At 39.4% G+C, this 19100-nt stretch overlaps 1 protein-coding gene and 1 long non-coding RNA gene across 2 annotated transcripts in view; both read right to left on the bottom strand.

Annotated features, from left to right (window-relative positions):
- The window catches only part of LOC117510706 (plexin domain-containing protein 2-like), a 435424-nt gene that overhangs the window by 321429 nt on the left and 94895 nt on the right, over nucleotides 1–19100 (bottom strand).
- The window catches only part of LOC117510732, a 29966-nt gene continuing 28808 nt past the window's right edge, over nucleotides 17943–19100 (bottom strand). Inside the window, exon 3 of the long non-coding RNA XR_004560806.1 lies at nucleotides 17943–18057. This is a non-coding gene — a long non-coding RNA (uncharacterized LOC117510732). The remainder of the gene's footprint in view (nucleotides 18058–19100) is intronic.

Genomic DNA, 19100 nt, shown 5'->3' with positions numbered 1-19100 from the left:
TAGAGTCCCTTGTAGTACAATTAAGAAAATATAGATGCCACATGTAGATTCCATTTTAGTACATTTAAAAAATATAGATGGTGCAGTATTAATGAAATTGTAAAGAAAATACATTTGCTCAATAAATTGTATTGAACTGAATTATTTTATTTTTACTTCTTATTTAGTTCTTAAAAGATTTGCAAATGGCATATGAATTGAGCTCAGCCAACAAACTGTTCAACTGTTGAAACATTTTGCTGAAAATTAAAGTACAACATTTAAAGTTTATGTATGACATACAGTAGAAGTTATAAATCAGCTAAACCAGGAATCAGAAATTATGGTCAAAACTCAAAAGTATTAAGGAAACTTCAGTCACACGATTACTGATTGTAATGCAACAAACATTTCTTAGAAGTTAGAATCAGTTACAAAAGTTCTGATGTCATCAATTTTATAAAAACAGGAGCTCAAGTATGCTTCCAGGCTCCAGCAAAGGTACCTCAAAATCAGTTTTGACCTTTTTGACAAGTCTTCCTTGCAAGGCATAATGCAAGCTGCTGAGGCCTATTCCCCACCCATGGATTGTTTGAACATGGGACAGCTGCTATTCCCATGGTCTGAGCTTTGAGTTTGTCACCAGAATGACCAAAAGGCAAAAGGTGATCCAATCATCACTCATGACTCATCTGTCTCATCAGGTATGTATATTTTATTGCATATGTCTGTTAATATCTTATTGTCCTTAGTATACATTTCATGATTTCACATAAAATGTCATAAATTAAATGTTTTGTAGAATGTATTTTGAGATAATATTGACCATGTGATGCATTTCATTTAAATTCATTACAATTTACAAATTCTATGGATAAATTTTTAATTCTCTCAACTGTAGCTGTTTCAGTTTTCAGTACAGTCTGACACAATACACATGAATGGGCACTGTGAGTGTGGTCTTTGGACAGTTTGGTGCAAACATATTAATTAATTAAATTTATCAACATGCTGGCCAAGTGGTTAAGGTGCTTGGTTTCAGTTCAGAAGGCTCCGGGTTCAAATCCCACCCCTGCCACATTTCTCCATGTAATGTGAAGTTGTGTCAGGAAGGGCATCCGGCGTAAAACCTGTGCCAATTCAACATGCAGATCCACCTTGGATTTGCTGTGGCGACCCCTAGTGCAAACAAGGGAGCAGCCGAAGGGACTTACTTATCAACATGCTCATAATAAGCTCATTCATTAAAGTTGAAAAGGAGAACTAACTAACTTGTGGTATATTTTACAATTTTTAATGTCCAGCATGTAAATATATCATGTGAAAGACCTTCTATCTTTTTATAATTATGTCTTTTTTTTTAGATTTTCACAAGACAGTTATTGTGAAAACAGTTGTTTAGTATGGACATAAGGAAATGGTTTACTATAAACCATCCAAATCTAGTGACCAGGCTGACATCAGGGCAGTCAGGCCTGACAGGCCAGGTACTTCCACAGCTGCAGATGAAGCCAAACGGTCAGAGCAAGAGCCAGAGGTTGCCAGAACAGTGTGCCAGACACAGAAACTTCAGAGGAATCAGAGGATGAACCAAATAAATGTGAGTCACAAGACACAGGATGCACCAGGAGCCAATCCATCAAGAATCAACAGTGATCCAGAATGTTTTAACCACCTTCACAAGAATGGGAGACAGTTTACTGTGGTCCTTGTAGCAAGGAACCTGATATTGTGAAAAGGTATGCACCAAAGGGTAACCCCCCCCCCCCCCCCCCCCATCACCTTATCTACAGGAACAATATTCAGAAAAGCTGTCATAGATGGTCATCTTCGCTTTGAAGCTCACAAACAAGTCACAAGAAAACAAAGACTAGATTGTCTTTCTAAAACTGAAATTGTGCAGGTATCAAATTTAGATAAAGCTATATCCAAAGCGAATGAAGATCTTGCCAATAAGATTGGCAGCCTACTCATTCATGTGTATGCAGATGGGAAAAGGTTGTCCTCATCAGCTAATTCATTCCCTCTCAGAGTAATAACTTCATGAAAATCACATAGCTTCAACTTCAGTGATCCCTCAAAAGAAGCTAAGCTTGATAGGGATCTCCAGTATGTGACCCCTGCCAGCCATTTAGAAATGCTGAAGTGCATACTTGAGCCAGACAGACAGTCTTTGAGCCAAAAGGTACATGATGCCATTGCAATATCTCTCAGGTGTGATGGTTTAGTCGACAGAACCCAGGTTGACAAGATCTATGTGTTAGCTAAGCTGATAACCAAGAGCGGGGATGAAGACACCATTTTCCTGGGTGCTGAGGAGCCAGAGACTAGGGGACCTCAAGGTGTCTTCAATGCTGTGGAAAAGGCTTGTCAAAATAGTGTCGGCAAAGAAGCATCCCAACAAATAGTTTCCAATATGTCTTCAATACTGACAGATGGAGCAAGTGTGAACACTGGTGAAAAAAATGGTATTTGGGCATCATTTGACAAAATTGATTCAGAAGTTCCAAAGCTGAAGATATGGTGTGCAGTTCATAGGTCCCAACTTGTCTGGAAGTCAGTCACTGGAAAACATGGTATTGATGAAGTCAGCCATCTGATCCAAAAACTAAGGTGCGTATCATCATTCTTCCACACCTCAGGGGTCAGAACAAGTGAATGATCTTGCATCCCAACATGGGCTGAAATGTTGTGCCTTCCCAAGGGCATTTGAAGTTCGCTGGACAGAGTTTACATCATCTCTAATCAATGCAGTCCTGACATCCTGGAATGCTCTGGTTCTATACTTCAAAGGATCAAAAGAGAAACCAGCTAAAGGTTACTACACACTACTGACCAACAAGTCTGTACTTGAGCTTATGGCATTTGTTGCAGATGCACTGGCTGTGTTTTCCAGGTTCCAAAAGAAGATTCACTCAGACACTGTGACCTTACTTGATTTAGAAATGATAACTTCTCTTGTAACATCAAACTTGGAGAAAATCAAGGAAACCCCACTGCTTGGTGGCTGGGTTTCCAGCTTAAAAACACAACTAGAGTCAGCAGAGGAAGAGGGACATGTGACCTACAAACTGAAGAATGTTGAACTTCATGAGGATCAAGGACGACGAGGCAGGGACAATGCTGCCATCCAAAGTGAGCTTGTGCTGTCACTGTCAGAGTTCCTCCTACAACGGTTTGACAACAACAAGCAAATGATAGAGGTACTGGGGCCATTCTTGAAGCTCCAGGAGGATGCCAACATCAAAGATGTTCACCAGCTCCTATGTCCAGATTTGGATCTTGAGAACCTCGGTATGGAATACCAAGATCTTGTCTCTTCTGGACGAGGAAGAGACTTGACCCTCAATAAGCTGGTCAAGTTTCTATTTTCCCAAAAACTATTTCCAAATCTTGTGAAGGTCCTAAGCAGAGTTGTGGCTGCCAAGCCTCACTCAGCTGATGTTGAACGTCTGATAAGCAGCAGCAATGCTCTGAAAACAAGTGAAAGGTCAAGAATGTCTGTGGAGACAGAAAACCTGTATCTCTATGTATAATATAACATGCCACCATTGGCAGAATTTGACCCAAGGGAGGCAGTCAATAAGGAATAAGGAATAAGGGCCATGAAAAGGTGAAGTACCAAGTTTACTTCAAAGGAGTTGTTGTGGAGGCAGAGAGTGAAGATGTGGAAGTATCAGTACCACCTAAGAGGGTCAAGAAGTTCTAACTTCTTATAGTTGTTTGGATTTAGGTTCTAAAGTTTGTTTAACTCTGTTATAGTTAGCTTAACTGCTTAAGGTTGATGTTGATATGACTCTTACCAAAGACACATAAGACAGCCAATGAGTTGCACTTACTTGAACATTGGTTTAAATGTTACTATGCTAGTCAAACTTAAGTTAACATTAAGAAAAGCTGAAGAGTTGGAGTGCTACTTGGAACTAAATCTGTTTTAAGATGGTGCTCTTTGGTAGAGGGCTAGTACAGATAAAGTCTTGAAAAGATACCAAGGCACTCATCTAATAAAAAAGTTAAAATGCCTTTATTTTATGGTCAAATCATAATTAAAAAATGCACTTCTTCAACATGTTTTGGCTAGAAGCCTTCATCAGGAAGTTAACACTCATTCTGAGACAAGTCTTAATTAAAAACCTCAAAATAGGTGGGTCAGCAGGTGTGAACAGTTGGATCATCACTTAACCAATGAGAACAAAGTCAGATAAAGGGTATTCAAAGCTGGAAAAAAAACAAACAAAAGAAAAGTGGCCAACAATGGGCCTAGTGTCTGCCCAGCAATACAAAAATCTGTCAAACATATAAATGCATTGCATATCACTAGGACAATAAACTCATTAAAAGAAATGGCAATATACTATATCTTCACTGAGACCCGGGTATATAGTTGCTTTTAATCTAAAAATCCAAACGTCTCGCGTTGATTCAGCTGTTTTATCCTATTGCCTCCTCATATAGTTTGTGGTATGTGATCAATGCCAATAGCCCTTAAAATAGAAGGATCACTATTATGTTTATCCTTAAAATGACGAGCCATAGGATAATTGTTATTTTTAGTTCTTATGGCATACTTATGCTCTGAGACTCTATCCTGTAAACGGCGTTTAGTTCTGCCAATGTAAAACACATTGCAGACTGGACACTCTAATTTGTAAATCACAAAAGTAGTTTTACAATTAATAAAATGTTGTATTTCATAAGTATTATCTCCATGTGTATCATACAATGTATTACATTTAACCACATTAGAGCAATGGTTACACTGACCACATTTAAAGCTGCCACACCATTTGACTGAAAGCCAAGTATTTTTTGAAGGTGCTGGCAAGTAGCTATGAACAAGTTTATCGCTCAAAGTAGGCGCACGTTTAAAGCTGAATATAGGGGGTTCCAAAAACACATTACCCAGAGAAGCATCACATTGTAGTAAATTCCAGTTTTTCTTGATAATATTTTTAATTTTTAATTAACATTACTTTAGGTTTGTGTTGTTGTAACTTGAGGTTTATGATCTTGTACTATTGGTATGACCCCTGGGCCAGCCCTTACTTCTTTTGCTCATTGAGTTTTATGTCACTATAATGTGAGAAGTAATAATGGTTGATAATCCTAATTGTTTAAGTAATAAGCAACAATTGCATGGTTTACAATGTATAGTATGAAGTATTTAGACGTAATATTATCTCAGTTATTAATAAATAATAAGTATGTTTGAATTACATTGTAAATTTAATGAAAATAAAAAATACATTGTTGTTGAGTGATCAGTGACTTCTGTTGTGATTCAGTATTAACATTATCAACTCTTTTCATCATGGAAATTTTGGAAAATTAAACGAAATGTGAAAAAAATGTGTAGAAATTTAGTATTTACAACTACACAAATTTGGATTTACAACTGCACATTTTCAATTTACAACTGCACAAAAGCGGTACAAGTGCACATTAGAATAAGCCCTGGTTTAGGCTAGAGTAAAAGATAAATTGCTTTCAATCTGTTCAACACCAAAAACTAAATTGTTTAAAATATTTTTACACTGCTTCTAATTTTGAGATGCCTAAATTCAATGACAATTACAAAGACACTAAAATATAACAGAGTGTTTTATTTCAAGTAGATCATTAAAAAAAAAACCTATTAATTCAGGAATACAAGATGTCAACTCCTTAGATTAACTGTTTCATGTTTCAACATGTGTAAACTCTATTGAAAGATTTGAATTACTAAAGAAAAAAACCCATTGTGATCCAAGTGCACCCACTTGTGTTTTAATGTTTCAATTCCAAAGCAACTGGAATGTTTTGAAGCATTTGATTTCAATTAGATGATATTGAGGCCCCATTTAGTGCAGCCTGTGATACCATACTTTTGATACGGACTCTGTAACAATGTTCAAATCAGGTTTTGAACTATTTTAGAGCAGTGTTTCAAGTTCATGTGACTAATTTGTAGAACTGACTAATCTATTTTTTCATTCTATGTTACATTAAAAAAACAAACAAAAAAACAACTTTAACACATACATCAGTTGCATGTGATCAGAACATGTCTGAATGTTGGACACCTTCTAATCATGTGCAACTGATATTTAAATCATGTAAATCAAAAAGACTTTTTCAGTGTATACTGTGTCTAGAATATACCTACATAGTAGGCTTTGTGATTTTTCCTGCGGGTGCTTAGCTGGACAGAGCACAGCGATGAACACAGTATGTCTCGTGTTCAGGAAGCAGACAAGCTACATGTAACTTTTAAGCCATTTGTAATTTTCAACAATTTATCCAATATCCATTATACATATAATGAATGTTTATGTTTATATTTGCATGAGTTGAAACACAGAACATACCATTCAACATTTCATCAAATTAAAATATTCTTCCCATTGCATGAATGGAAAAGATGAATTATTTGTTTTATATGACACTTCAATAGATCTGTGTCATTTGATATTTTACTTAAACTTAGACAGGTGTTTCTTCTTGGATCAGAAAGCAGAGAGCAGTCCACTCTGCCCGGCAGGACTCACTAACACAATGCTCACCTTAGCAGTAAAGAGAATTCCTGCGCCGAGACGCTCAGTGATGTGTGTGGAACACAGGTCTGCTTTTTTCAATACAACAATAAATTGTGACAAGAACCTGTCCAATTCTTCATCTGATAGGGCTTCAACGGCTTCTAAAGATGTCCCAGTGAACAATGCAGCTACTGGATTTAACTTTCTTCTCATGAAAGCTTTTTTTTATTTTACTAGAAGTGAATGAAGCCATGTAAGTAAGTCCCTTCGGCTGCTCCCTTGTTTGCACTTGGAGTCGCCACAGCAAATCCAAGGTGGATCTGCATGTTGAATTGGCACAAGTTTTACGCCGGATGCCCTTCCTGACGCAACTCCACATTACATGGAGAAATGTGGCAGGGATGGGATTTGAACCCGGAACCTTCTGAACTAAAACCAAGCGCATTAACCACTTGGCCACCACCCCTGCTCAAGCCATGTAACAGCTCAAAAAAGGATGGGAGAAAAATACATGGATAGCACCAAAAATGCATGCGAGTGAAATCACCCTATGCAATGGGACAGAATAATGAATGTCAAGTGGCACAGAATCCACCAATGAAAAGAATTGATTTAAGTGTTAGCAAAAAACAAACAAACAAACAAACAAAAAACAACAACAAACAAACAAACAAAAAAAAAAACGCTGCTCTTTGGATTGATCTGGTGCAACAGTGTTCACAGGCTTCAACAGGATTTGTCCCCATTATATGTTCTTTTAATCCTATGAGTTACAAGATGATATCATTTAGTGATTGAGTTATTGTTTATACAATTTGATGGGATAGAGTAATTTACAAACATCTACATTTTTGCTGTCCGAGCCCTACACTATTAATAATGTAGGGAAAAATGCATTTGGCATTATTGTTCTTACTGTTTTAAAGAAAAACCTTCTCAGTCATTTTTGTCTTTTCCCTTTCTATACAGCTGTTTGTAACTCAGTGTATGCCATCATTTGCCACATATGTTGCATATGGAAAAACAGGGCTGTTGCCATGGCTAAACAAAAGCTGTTTGGTGCACTAAATCAATCAAATGCTCTGCAAGTCAACTGTCAAATTACAGAGAAGGACTTTAAATTGTAGAAACATGATTCACAGGGTGTTGGGCCTAACCACAGACTAAACACAAATGCACATTTTGAACAATATATACGAAATGGTCTATCCGTTTTGTTTGTCTTCATCTCAAAGCAATTTCTGTCTGCTGTTACACAAAGGTCACATCACAAACTTATACTTCTACTGTGTTTTGGAGTGTTATGTCCTGCTCTGAAAGCAGCTTTGACACTTTGTCCCATTTACACTCTGAGGAGCGGCCCCTCCCCCCTTGCTCCACTGATATGGTAAACGGTGCTTTACGCCGGCGCAAGAGAGCTTGCCACAAGTTTATTCAATAACATTCACAGGTAACGAGGAGTGGAGCATCTCTAAAACTCACACACTCTGTGTTTGAGCATGTGAGATTGTCTCCATCTGCTCACTTTCACTGATCGCTGTGCATAATGGCACAGGGTGCATTGGAACAAGAAGCCAGATGGCTATTCAAACGGGCCAACTAGTAACACATCACTCCTAAAAACGATCTTTGGTTCATCACATGATGTAAATCTTCCCTACAATTTGATTTTGGAAAACCATGTGACGGTGAACCAATTCCGATTGGACACTCACATTGCGCACATCATCACACAGCTTCTATGAGGAGTACAAAGATGGCCGATGGCTGGCTCGAAAGTCCGCAGAGTTAACTTTTCAGCAAAAAAAGTAAGTTTCTATTTCATATCATTAAAAAGTTATTAATAATTTACTAAAGCTTGGTCTTAGCCGTTGTATATGACAGCGTCGGCCACAGAGGGTTAAGGGATTAAACTTTTCAACTGCAGTGGTGAGCCCTAACAGGAGCAACCAAGAGAAGAAGAAACATCTTTTCAACACCAAGGATAGAGTGATTTAAAGTACTTTTGCCCTGCTCCAAATGTGTGTTAGACTGGTTTAAAACCATTTACTACTGTGTATACTATGTACAACTGTGTATAAGTGGAGATAAAATGGTTTAATGTGATTTTATGGTGTTCTGCACAAATATCTCTTTCACATATATGTACCCCAGAAGGTCACAGTGTGAAACATTGTTTATAGCTTGTAAAACGTTAGATGGTCTGGAAGGGTGTCCATGGTGAACCGGTGTCTTTCATCACTGTGTCATGTCTTTTTTTTTTTTTTTAACTATGGTTGGTGTTTGAAATTGTTTGAAAATACAATTTTTCCATCATGACCATTGACATACTTTGATTCTTTGATTCCTGAATGATACTTTGATTCCTTCCATTTTGGTGCAGCCCCCAATGTTGTACATGTTGTGACATGACCACATGTTCCAGAAATTCCAAGGTTGTGCTAAAGTTACACTACAGCCACATGTAGTGTAATTAATACTCCTCATATACTACAGGTCTGTCACATTATATCTTCCAAGATCACATTTGTGGGCTACTATGATCTTCACACACTGGTTAGTCATGGGTGTAGAAGACCTTCTGGTATACATATTCATAAAAGTGAGAATGGGTCTTTAAGGTTTCAAACCAGTTTAAAATAGCTGTCAATCTTATACTCGTGAATTTTCATCTAAACAGGATTTGTTTAATTGTCACAAAACAAAATCGGTCGAGGATATATGAACTGTTTAAAGCGAAAACTCAGCTTGATGATAGATTCAGAGAAACTAATTTTTTTAACTCTTCTGTGACATTTTAAAATAAATGAATGAATTAAAAGATGATCTGTACAATAAATGATAAAGTAACTGAATTGCAGGGTGTAGCATGGTGGATTAGCAGTTAGCACTGTTGCCTCAAAGCAAGATGGTTGTGGGATCGATTCCCACTTGGTCTTATCTGTTTGGATTTTGAAAGTTCTGTGTGGGTTCCATCCACGTGCTCAGGTTTCCTCCCATCTCCAAAGACATGCAGATTACGCAAACTGGACACTTTAAATTAACCACAGGTGTGCGTGTGTAAGAGTTTATCTGTCTAGATGTTGCCCTGCAACAGGCCGGCATTCTATCCAGGGTGTACCTCACCTCGCACCCTATGATTTCTGGGATAGGCTCCAGCACCCCCGTGACCCTTAACTGGAGTAAGCAGGTATAGGAAAATAATGAATGAATGAATCGCAGGCTCAGTTCACACGCTTGTGAGCAATTACTAAATTTGTGAAAAAAAGAAAAAAAGCATGCCAATTTTGATTGGGTGAAAGTTGAAGTATGAGTAGAGAGGAAAGCTGTAATTCAAGAATATTATAGTTTCATATACCAGAGTGTACTCACTAAAACAAACAAAAAAAGCAAACAAAAAGAAACCCATAAAAACACTCAAGTCATTTCAAGCATTCATATAGCACCACATACATAACATGCACACACAAGACAAGATCTCAAAGAACTTTACATACAGAGCGGGTTTGGAATGTGCCCTGAATTAGAAAATGTATGGAGACCCAACATCACCCCCAAACAACAACAAGGCGGTATTGGCAAGAAAAAAACTTCCTCTTTATAGGAATAATGCAGATCCAGGCTCTGTGGAGTGAATGCACTCAAATCTGTTTTTAAAGTGACAAAAAAGGACAAAATTTAGTATCAGTAATTTTCCCTATTCAGAACATCTCTTGCTATCAGTACCAGTTGATGTTAAAATGAAAAGACTGACAGGTAAGGCGTTTGATTGAACTGCTGAGTTAATAAGCTCAGTTTAACAGGAGACAGCTGGACAGCTTTGAGTTTGTGATGGACAAGATGGAGTTCTTAGAAGGCTGCACAAAAAGCTTGTATTTACCAGTCTCACTCAGCTTGGCTGCTTTAGATTTATGGATTGCAAACTACAAATTAACTGCGCCATGGTGAACCTTTAACAAGAAAGTATAGTCTGCCTGATGTGAAATGATCTAACTTCAGACCCTTTAAATTACTCTCACCTCAAGTGGAGATGCCTGTATGAACATTAAACACAGCCAGTGGCATTCCACACAAATTCTAGACGTGGGACCTTTGGAATTATGGAATCGTCATGTTGAGGAAAGCGTGTTTTTCTTACCTGCCTGCTTTGAACACACTGTGTCTAAACGCAGCCTATCATTATGAAAACGCATGAAGTCAAACTGCTGACTGCAGCAGAAAGTTCACCACAGGTATGCAGAAAGACATCTGCATAGTCGAAACGTCAAAACAGATCTAGTTTCACAGAATGCTCAGAGGGTGGAAAAATGGCAAATATAAAACTCAGAAAAAATAAAATTCAGTCTGTGCAGGATACAAGTAAGAGTGGAAACAGTATGTGGACATCAACAAGGATGGTTTTTGTCAAAGTCAGTCAAGGCATTAGTACTTAGATTAAAGGATAACTAAAATGTCGTTTCAGCTTTTTTGCGACTTGTCATCAGCCACTCCATTTGCTGACTTCCAAGTCTATTGAATATCCGGAGAGAAATGAGTGCAATACAAGATGTCCCATTGGACAATAGCTTTAGTAACTTTAAATGTCCGGTCAGAATATATAGTAGCCCCAGAAAAATGGAAGTCAGTGGGATAGGACTTGGACTACCAATATATCAACCTGAGATAAATTCCCATAAACGTGAACTATCATGAAATGCCAGAGCGAGACTGCTGTATTTATTAGTGTATAATATGCAGTGGTATGTAAAACATAACCCAAATTATCCATCCATCCATCCATTTTCTTCTGCTTTATCCGGAGTCAGGTCGCAGGGGCAGCAGCTCAAGCAAAGCCGCCCAGACCTCCCGATCCACACACACCTCCCCCAGCCCCTCCGGAGGAACCCCAAGGCGTTCCCAAGCCAGCCGAGAGATGTAATCCTTCCAGCGTGTCCTGGGTCTTCCCCGGGGCCTCCTCCTAATGGGACGTGCCCGGAACACCTCTCCAGTGAGGTGTCGAGGGGGCATCCGGAAAAGATGCCCGAGCCACCTCAACTGACTCCTTTCGACGTGGAGGAGCAGCGGCTCGACTCCAAGCTCCTCCAGAGTGACCGAGCTCCTAATAACCCAAATTACGAGCAGTGAAATAATGGGAAATATATATCTTGTTTATATGAATAATTATCTCTTTCCTTTGTACTGAAGTACACTCAACAAAAATATAAACGCAACACTTTTCGTTTTGCTCCCATTTTGTACGAGATGAACTCAAAGATCTAAAACTTTTTCCACATACATAATATCACCATTTCCCTCAAATATTGTTCACAAACCAGTCTAAATCTGTGATAGTGAGCACTTCTCCTTTGCTGAGATAATCCATCCCACCTCACAGGTGTGCCATATCAAGATGCTGATTAGACACCATGATTAGTGCACAGGTGTGCCTTAGACTGTCCACAATAAAAGGCCACTCTGAAAGGTGCAGTTTTGTTTTATTGGGGGGGGATACCAGTCAGTATCTGGTGTGACCACCATTTGCCTCATGCAGTGCAACACATCTCCTTCGCATAGAGTTGATCAGGTTGTCAATTGTGGCCTGTGGAATGTTGGTCCACTCCTCTTCAATGGCTGTGCGAAGTTGCTGGATATTGGCAGGAACTGGTACACGCTGTCGTATACGCCGGTCCAGAGCATCCCAAACATGCTCAATGGGTGACATGTCCGGTGAGTATGCCGGCCATGCAAGAAGTGGGACATTTTCAGCTTCCAAGAATTGTCTACAGATCCTTGCAACATGGGGCCGTGCATTATCCTGCTGCAACATGAGGTGATGTTCTTGGATGTATGGCACAACAATGGGCCTCAGGATCCTGATGAGGACGACGAGCATGCAGATGAGCTTCCCTGAGACGGTTTCTGACAGTTTGAGCAGAAATTCTTTGGTTATGCAAACCGATTGTTTCAGCAGCTGTCCGAGTGGCTGGTCTCAGACGATCTTGAAGGTGAACATGCTGGATGTGGAGGTCCTGGGCTGGTGTGGTTACACGTGGTCTGCGGTTGTGAGGCTGGTTGGATGTACTGCCAAATTCTCTGAAACGCCTTTGGAGACGGCTTATGGTAGAGAAATGAACATTCAATACACGAGCAACAGCTCTGGTTGACATTCCTGCTGTCAGCATGCCAACTGCACGCTCCCTCAAATCTTGCGACATCTGTGGCATTGTGCTGTGTGATAAAACTGCACCTTTCAGAGTGGCCTTTTATTGTGGGCAGTCTAAGGCACACCTGTGCACTAATCATGGTGTCTAATCAGCATCTTGGTATGGCACACCTGTGAGGTGGGATGGATTATCTCAGCAAAGGAGAAGTGCTCACTATCACACATTTAGACTGGTTTGTGAACAATATTTGAGGGAAATGGTGATATTGTGTATGTGGAAAAAGTTTTAGATCTTTGAGTTCATCTCTTTCAAAATGGGAGCAAAACCAAGAGTGTTGCGTTTATATTTTTGTTGAGTAGAATTTAGTTTAATATTTATTCATTCATTCATTTTTTACCGCTTATCCGGGTGTGGGCCATGGTGGCAGCAGAGCATGCAGCTCATTCACACTTCCCTATCCTCAGCCAAGTCCTGTAACTCTTCCAGGGAAGATCCCAAGGGGCTCCCAAGCCGGATGGAAAATATGATCTCTCCGGCGTGTCCTAGTCTTCCCCGGATAGTCAAGCTTCTCACCCTGTCCAGGAGTACAAGCCCAGATACCAGATGGAGAAATCTCATTTCTGCTGCTTGTACCTGCACCTTAACATTTAGGTTTTATAAAATGAGGGGAGAAAGTGTGTATTATACCCCATTAAATAGGGTAGTCATGGACTGAAATCTACATCTTCAGTACATTAGAATTCAAATAAATATGGACAGTCATCAAATTCTAATTGTTCTGTATGTTCAAAAGGATCTAAATACTATAGAATAGTGATAATAATATAATAGTATATAATATTGGCATGAATACAGTAATGGCTATGGCAATCTGACATTTGACCCCCATGATCTTGGCCTTCACCCAAATGATTGACCTCTGGATGACCTTGCCAGGACAATTCTGGAATCCACCTACTGTTGTATGACATTTGGTCCAAATTGGCTTGAAAATCAAATTTCTTGACCTTTGTCCAAATTAATTCTTGAAAGGGGCATTTGACGTCAACTTTCATTGACATACCAAGCTTGGTAAAATTCAGAACAAAAACCTGAGAGGAGTTGTCCCACAAATAGACAGGCAGACATGACCTTGACCTCAATGACTGAGTTTTGGCAAATTTGACCTTGCTCTGCAATTCCAGAATCTACTTTCATATGTGTGTCAATTTTGATGGATATCAGAGTCAAATTTGACCATTGACAACAATGACCTTGACCTTTGCCCAAACAAACCCTTTAAGTGTAATTCTGGAGTTGACTGTCATTCAAGAATTAGCCAAAGGAGGGAAACGGGTAGATAAACCAAAATGTTGACCTTTGACCATAGTGACCTTCACCTTTACCAAAACAATCCCTTTAAGGTCAAATCTGTGGTCAACCTACATGCCCACAACAAGTGGGCACATACTTCACTGGCAAACAAGAATAACAACACACTGTTCATCAACAATAGACTTTTATGGACTTAATGAACAGCTGCAGCACAATGACTGACGAATACTAACATAAGGCGCTGCCTTAGTCTACACAGCAACAACATTCATTCATTTTCTATACCTGCATACTTCAATTAAGGGTTGGGGTTGGGGGAGCTGGAGCCCATCCCAGCAGTCATAGGGCGAGAGGTGAGGTACACCCTGGACAGGACACCAGTCTATCGTAGAGCCAGCAACAAGATGAAGTGTTATAATGTGATGTTTTTAGCTTGACCTGTTTGCTTGCATTCTGTAGCTATTTATTCCTTGATGGTTTTAATGTTCAAGTTACATACTGAACCAGCTGATATCTCTCTCACCCCACCCCCAACCCACAAAGAAACAAAAAATATTTAAAAAACAAATAAGCCCCAGGTGGAATAATGTTGGAGTTCCCCTTCAAGAGCTTTGCTGCTGCATTCTCAACTAATTGGAACCATGAGAGTAATTGTTGGTTGATAGGAGTGATTTATATTCTCATTCTAAAAATAACACAACATATGGTGAATGGTGTCCAGCCAACAACAGAACCAGGAACAAATATGAAACAAAATAATTTCTACCATCCGGATACTGCACAGTATAGCAGCTGTTCTTATAATCCACTCAAATCAGAGCGAGAGACACAAAAACAGGCGTAAATGAAGGCTATAAATAAAAGCCAATTTCTGAACTCTCAAAGTGTTAATTATAATTTGCAGAGCATGGAAAGTAGATGGAATTCATCACACGGAGACTAACTTCACTGTACCCATTAAAATGTGGCATCAATGAAGAAGACAGGTATCAAGGCTGCATATTAGGACGGAAGGAGAGGAAACAGGAAGGCAAGACCACCCTTCATCAGGTCCAATGATTTTTAATCAACGCTATAACCTTGAGGGATGTAATTACAAGGAGGCTTAACAGACAACTGTTAATTTTTCTGTCAGGCATCTTATCAGGACACACAATGAAAACAACAAAAGCCACAAAACACCCAACGACATTCCAAAATACACAGTCCCAAACCCCAAAACACAGGGTTTCAAGTGCTGAGCAAAACCATCATGGAGTCACCACCACAGCTTTCTTTATGTAATTGGTGGTTGTCTTGGCTCTGGCTTTGGTCAGCGTGGGACAGAGACAGACACACAGAAAGGACGGCACACAGAGCTGAAGGCAGTCAGGACACGGGCAGCAAAAACAAATGTGCATGCTTCCTGAGTGACACAGGCACTTTGGAATTTAGGATTCCAGTCAGGCACTGTGTCTGTCTCGTGTTTCAGGAAGACACAGTAACAGAGCACAGGACTGGGACGCACCACTGCTGACTTTCATTGCACTCTTTTTTGACAATGAGCAGGACGGCCAAGTAGCCCAGAGGCCTTGGAACACTAGAACCATTAGAGTGCGTGATTCAAGCAGATGATGTATCAATGGACATGGGAGATCCTGTAACAGACTACCTTCTGCCTTCATTACAGATCATTACCTCTGGTCATAATACTGTACTGTTACAGGTCCTAAAAACCCCCCAATGGAGTGCTTGTTTTTGTGAAAAAAATCCGGGCATTAAAATGTTACTAAATTCCCCCCACCCCTCTCCCCACAATTCTCTTGGTGTTTGATAACCAGCATTAAAAAAACAGTCATATTTGTACAAGTGAACAGAAAGGAGCAGTCAGAAAAAAGGCTGTCCAATTATGGCAAAAATCACCATCATGATTATTTTCGGCCAAAACTGAAATCATAATAATTTAATATTCAATATACTCATTAACTTTCAAAACATCTTAATTTATTTAACTTTTTTAAACCTTGCATTTTAACACTAGATTTTATTTAAATCTAAATTAAATTTTAAATTGAACCAAAAAACTAATTAAAAATATGGGTGTCCATGTAACAGTATATCTTTCCCCCAGGGGGGAAGTCCTGTCCTGTCTTGTCCTGTCCAGGAAGCACCTTGAGGCAACTCTGTTGTGATTTGGCGCTATACAAATAAATAAATTTAGAGAACAATTTACTACATGAGGTCATTTCAAAGTGATTTAGAATAATTGATGAAGAGATAAACAGATTGAGCGTGTACAAAATTGCACACCTGTGCCAGGCAGCACCCTTTTACACTCAAGATTGATTCCCCGTCACCTTGAAAGACTTATGCACTATCTTCAGTGTGAGAGACATTTTATATTCTCATGCACGTGACCCCTCCTGTCGGAATTGATTGACTGTCAGTCTATTAAATGTGTTTTTATTTCATTACTGACGGCTCCAGGCAGGTTCAGGCGAGACTCTTGGGTCTGTTCTTGTCCTGCAAATCCATCAGCATCAGGATCCTCTTGTCATTTTCTATGCCAAACCACGGAGCACTCTAATGTTCTCTAAGTTCAGCACTGTATAAATACACACCTCCCTAAATCGAGTCCAGTGGACCTGCAATTTTAAAAGCATCCAGTTGACCGAACTGGCCAAGGACAATCGTGGGTTTATAACTTATTTTTTAAAATGATTCTGTATTACACCTTCAGACCCACAACACTGTGCGGCTGCCAGACTGCACAGCCCATCCATCTTCCAGCACTAAATAAGAACAGCACTGATACACACTTTAAAAATTCCTCGCCATCAAGTTAATTTGGTAAAGCGGTGAAAGACTTAACATGAGGAATAAAGAATGCTTAACTAAATATAAAAACACGCACGTTCTTCTCTAACACTTTGCAAATTAAAATGTACAACTGATTAATTAACTAATTAATAAAATAAGATATAAGTATGGACAAAAACATAACTTTAGCCTTTATTGGCTGGGATTATTTTTACATGGGAATGTTTTAATAATGCAATTTTAATTTACATTTTAATGTAATTATACTGTTAGGATGTCTGTAATATTTATGGATGAGTTGCATGGAATAATAAATGATACAGCTGGGAGTGGCTACTCAATCTCTCCACCTAAACCCTTCAAAACTGGTGCCCAATATGTTGCTTCTTCTGTCTGTAACTACAACATTTTGTACCAGCTTCCAAGCATGGCTGCAGGAAGAGGATTTGGGTTGGGGGTGGTGTAGTACGGTGTCCCACTAGAATACATCGAAATAGGCTAAACACAATATTTAATTGGCACAAAATTTACACTATTAGATTTAAACTCCCTGCTCTGATATAGGGGACATTGTGTAAAATGTAAGGCTGCAGCTATCGATTATTTTAGTAATCGAGTATTCTATTGATTATTCTGGTGATTAATTGAGTAATCGGATAAAAGTACTTTTGCGTTTTTAAACAACATCAACAGTCCAGGGCTCTCCCAAAGCAATGGCACAATGTCACTGCGCCAAAGTGTTGACATTTTGCTGAAATGGCGATAGGGTGTGGCTTTGTTTTGTTTTCTCCAACTTGTAAAATGTAACAATTTTTAAGTTTTGTGTTGTTTTTTTGTTTTTTTTTTATAAAGGTTGACGGACTGCATCCCTGCGTGATTTTTTTTTTTTATCCCTCTTTCTCTGCAATTCAACAGATGCATTTCAGCTGGAGGTTGAACATGCAGGGTTTTTTTTTATTATTTTATTTAAGTTACCGTGTTTGTGAAGTGTTATGTGTTGCCCAAAAAAGCAAAAATTAAAAAGTCAAACAGTGTGATTCTGAGGGAAACACAGAAGAAAAAGTGGACTTCTGCTGTTTGTCAATGTAGCCGGGCACAGAGCTGTGACTCGCCCGGTCTGACAGCCCCTCACACCGGGCAGAGAGAGACAGCAGCCGGCCACCGAGTCAATAGTCCCTCCCCACATACAGCAGACCGTGTGATTTTTAAAAACAGACAAATACACTGCTTCGTTTTAAATGTATAGTCTATTTCAGATGATCAGCGTGGACCATCTTTCTCTTAAAAGACTTTATTTTACTCTGTCACTGTAAAGCGGTAGCTATCGTTGCTAATTTGATTATCTGTTATGCTCGCCTTTTTATTTTTTTTCTGCGGATGTTGCAGTGCCACACACAGGCCTGGCATATGTACTACAACGTTAAATGACGCTTCGAGGCACAGAACTTGCCTCGAATATTTTTTGTAATCGAATTATTCAAGTTACTCGACTAATCGTTTCAGCCCTAGTAAAATGTAAATAAAAACAGAATACAATGATTTGCAAATCCTCTTCAACCTATATTCAATTGAATACACTACAAAGGCAAGATATTTAATGTTCAAAGTGATAAACTTTATTTTTTTGTGCAAATATTTGCTCATTTTGAAATGGATGCCTGCAACGTGCTTCAAAGAAGCTGGGACCATTTACCATTGTGTTACTTCACCTTTCCTTCTAACAACACTCAATAAATGTTTGGGTGTACAGTCAGTCTGCAGATGAGTGTCAGGAGGCGATTTTTAGGACTTTCTGTAATTTGTTATGAAATAATGCTGAATTTATTTGGAAATGATTGTTGTACAGAAGCTTCAGAGATCTGTCGCTGAGATAGATGATGACTGGAGTGAAGTTTTAAGCAGAAACGAGGTGATAATCGCTTAACGCCGTCCTCTCCGACTGACTTCCGCATCAGAGGAGGGCTGTCAATCAAATCTTGCTGTCAAGAGACAGCCAATCACAGCAGAGTCAGTGCCGACCTGGTTCCCAAACACATAGTGCCATAGGTTTCAAGCGAGCGAGCAGGAATTCTCTGCGCGAGAGCAGAAATCAACTTCGTGCGACCAGAAATAAACTTCGCGCGAGCAGAAATCAAGTGTGAGTGGGCAGGGGGAGTGCTGGTCCTTGCGCGCAGCACCTCTGCGTGCAGGCACAGAGATCAATTGTGCGTGCAGAGTGATAATTTGCGAGCGCAAAGTGATCATTTGGGCGCACAGTGATCATTTGGGTGCGCGCAGTTAATATCTACATGTGAACGCATTTTTTTTTACATGAGTAGGGTTTTGTCACTGATCTGATGCCATAGAAAAG

The sequence above is a fragment of the Thalassophryne amazonica genome, chromosome 1, assembly GCF_902500255.1.
Source record: "Thalassophryne amazonica chromosome 1, fThaAma1.1, whole genome shotgun sequence".
Lineage (NCBI taxonomy): Eukaryota > Metazoa > Chordata > Actinopteri > Batrachoidiformes > Batrachoididae > Thalassophryne > Thalassophryne amazonica.
This window is presented reverse-complemented; position numbering and strand designations above follow the sequence as displayed.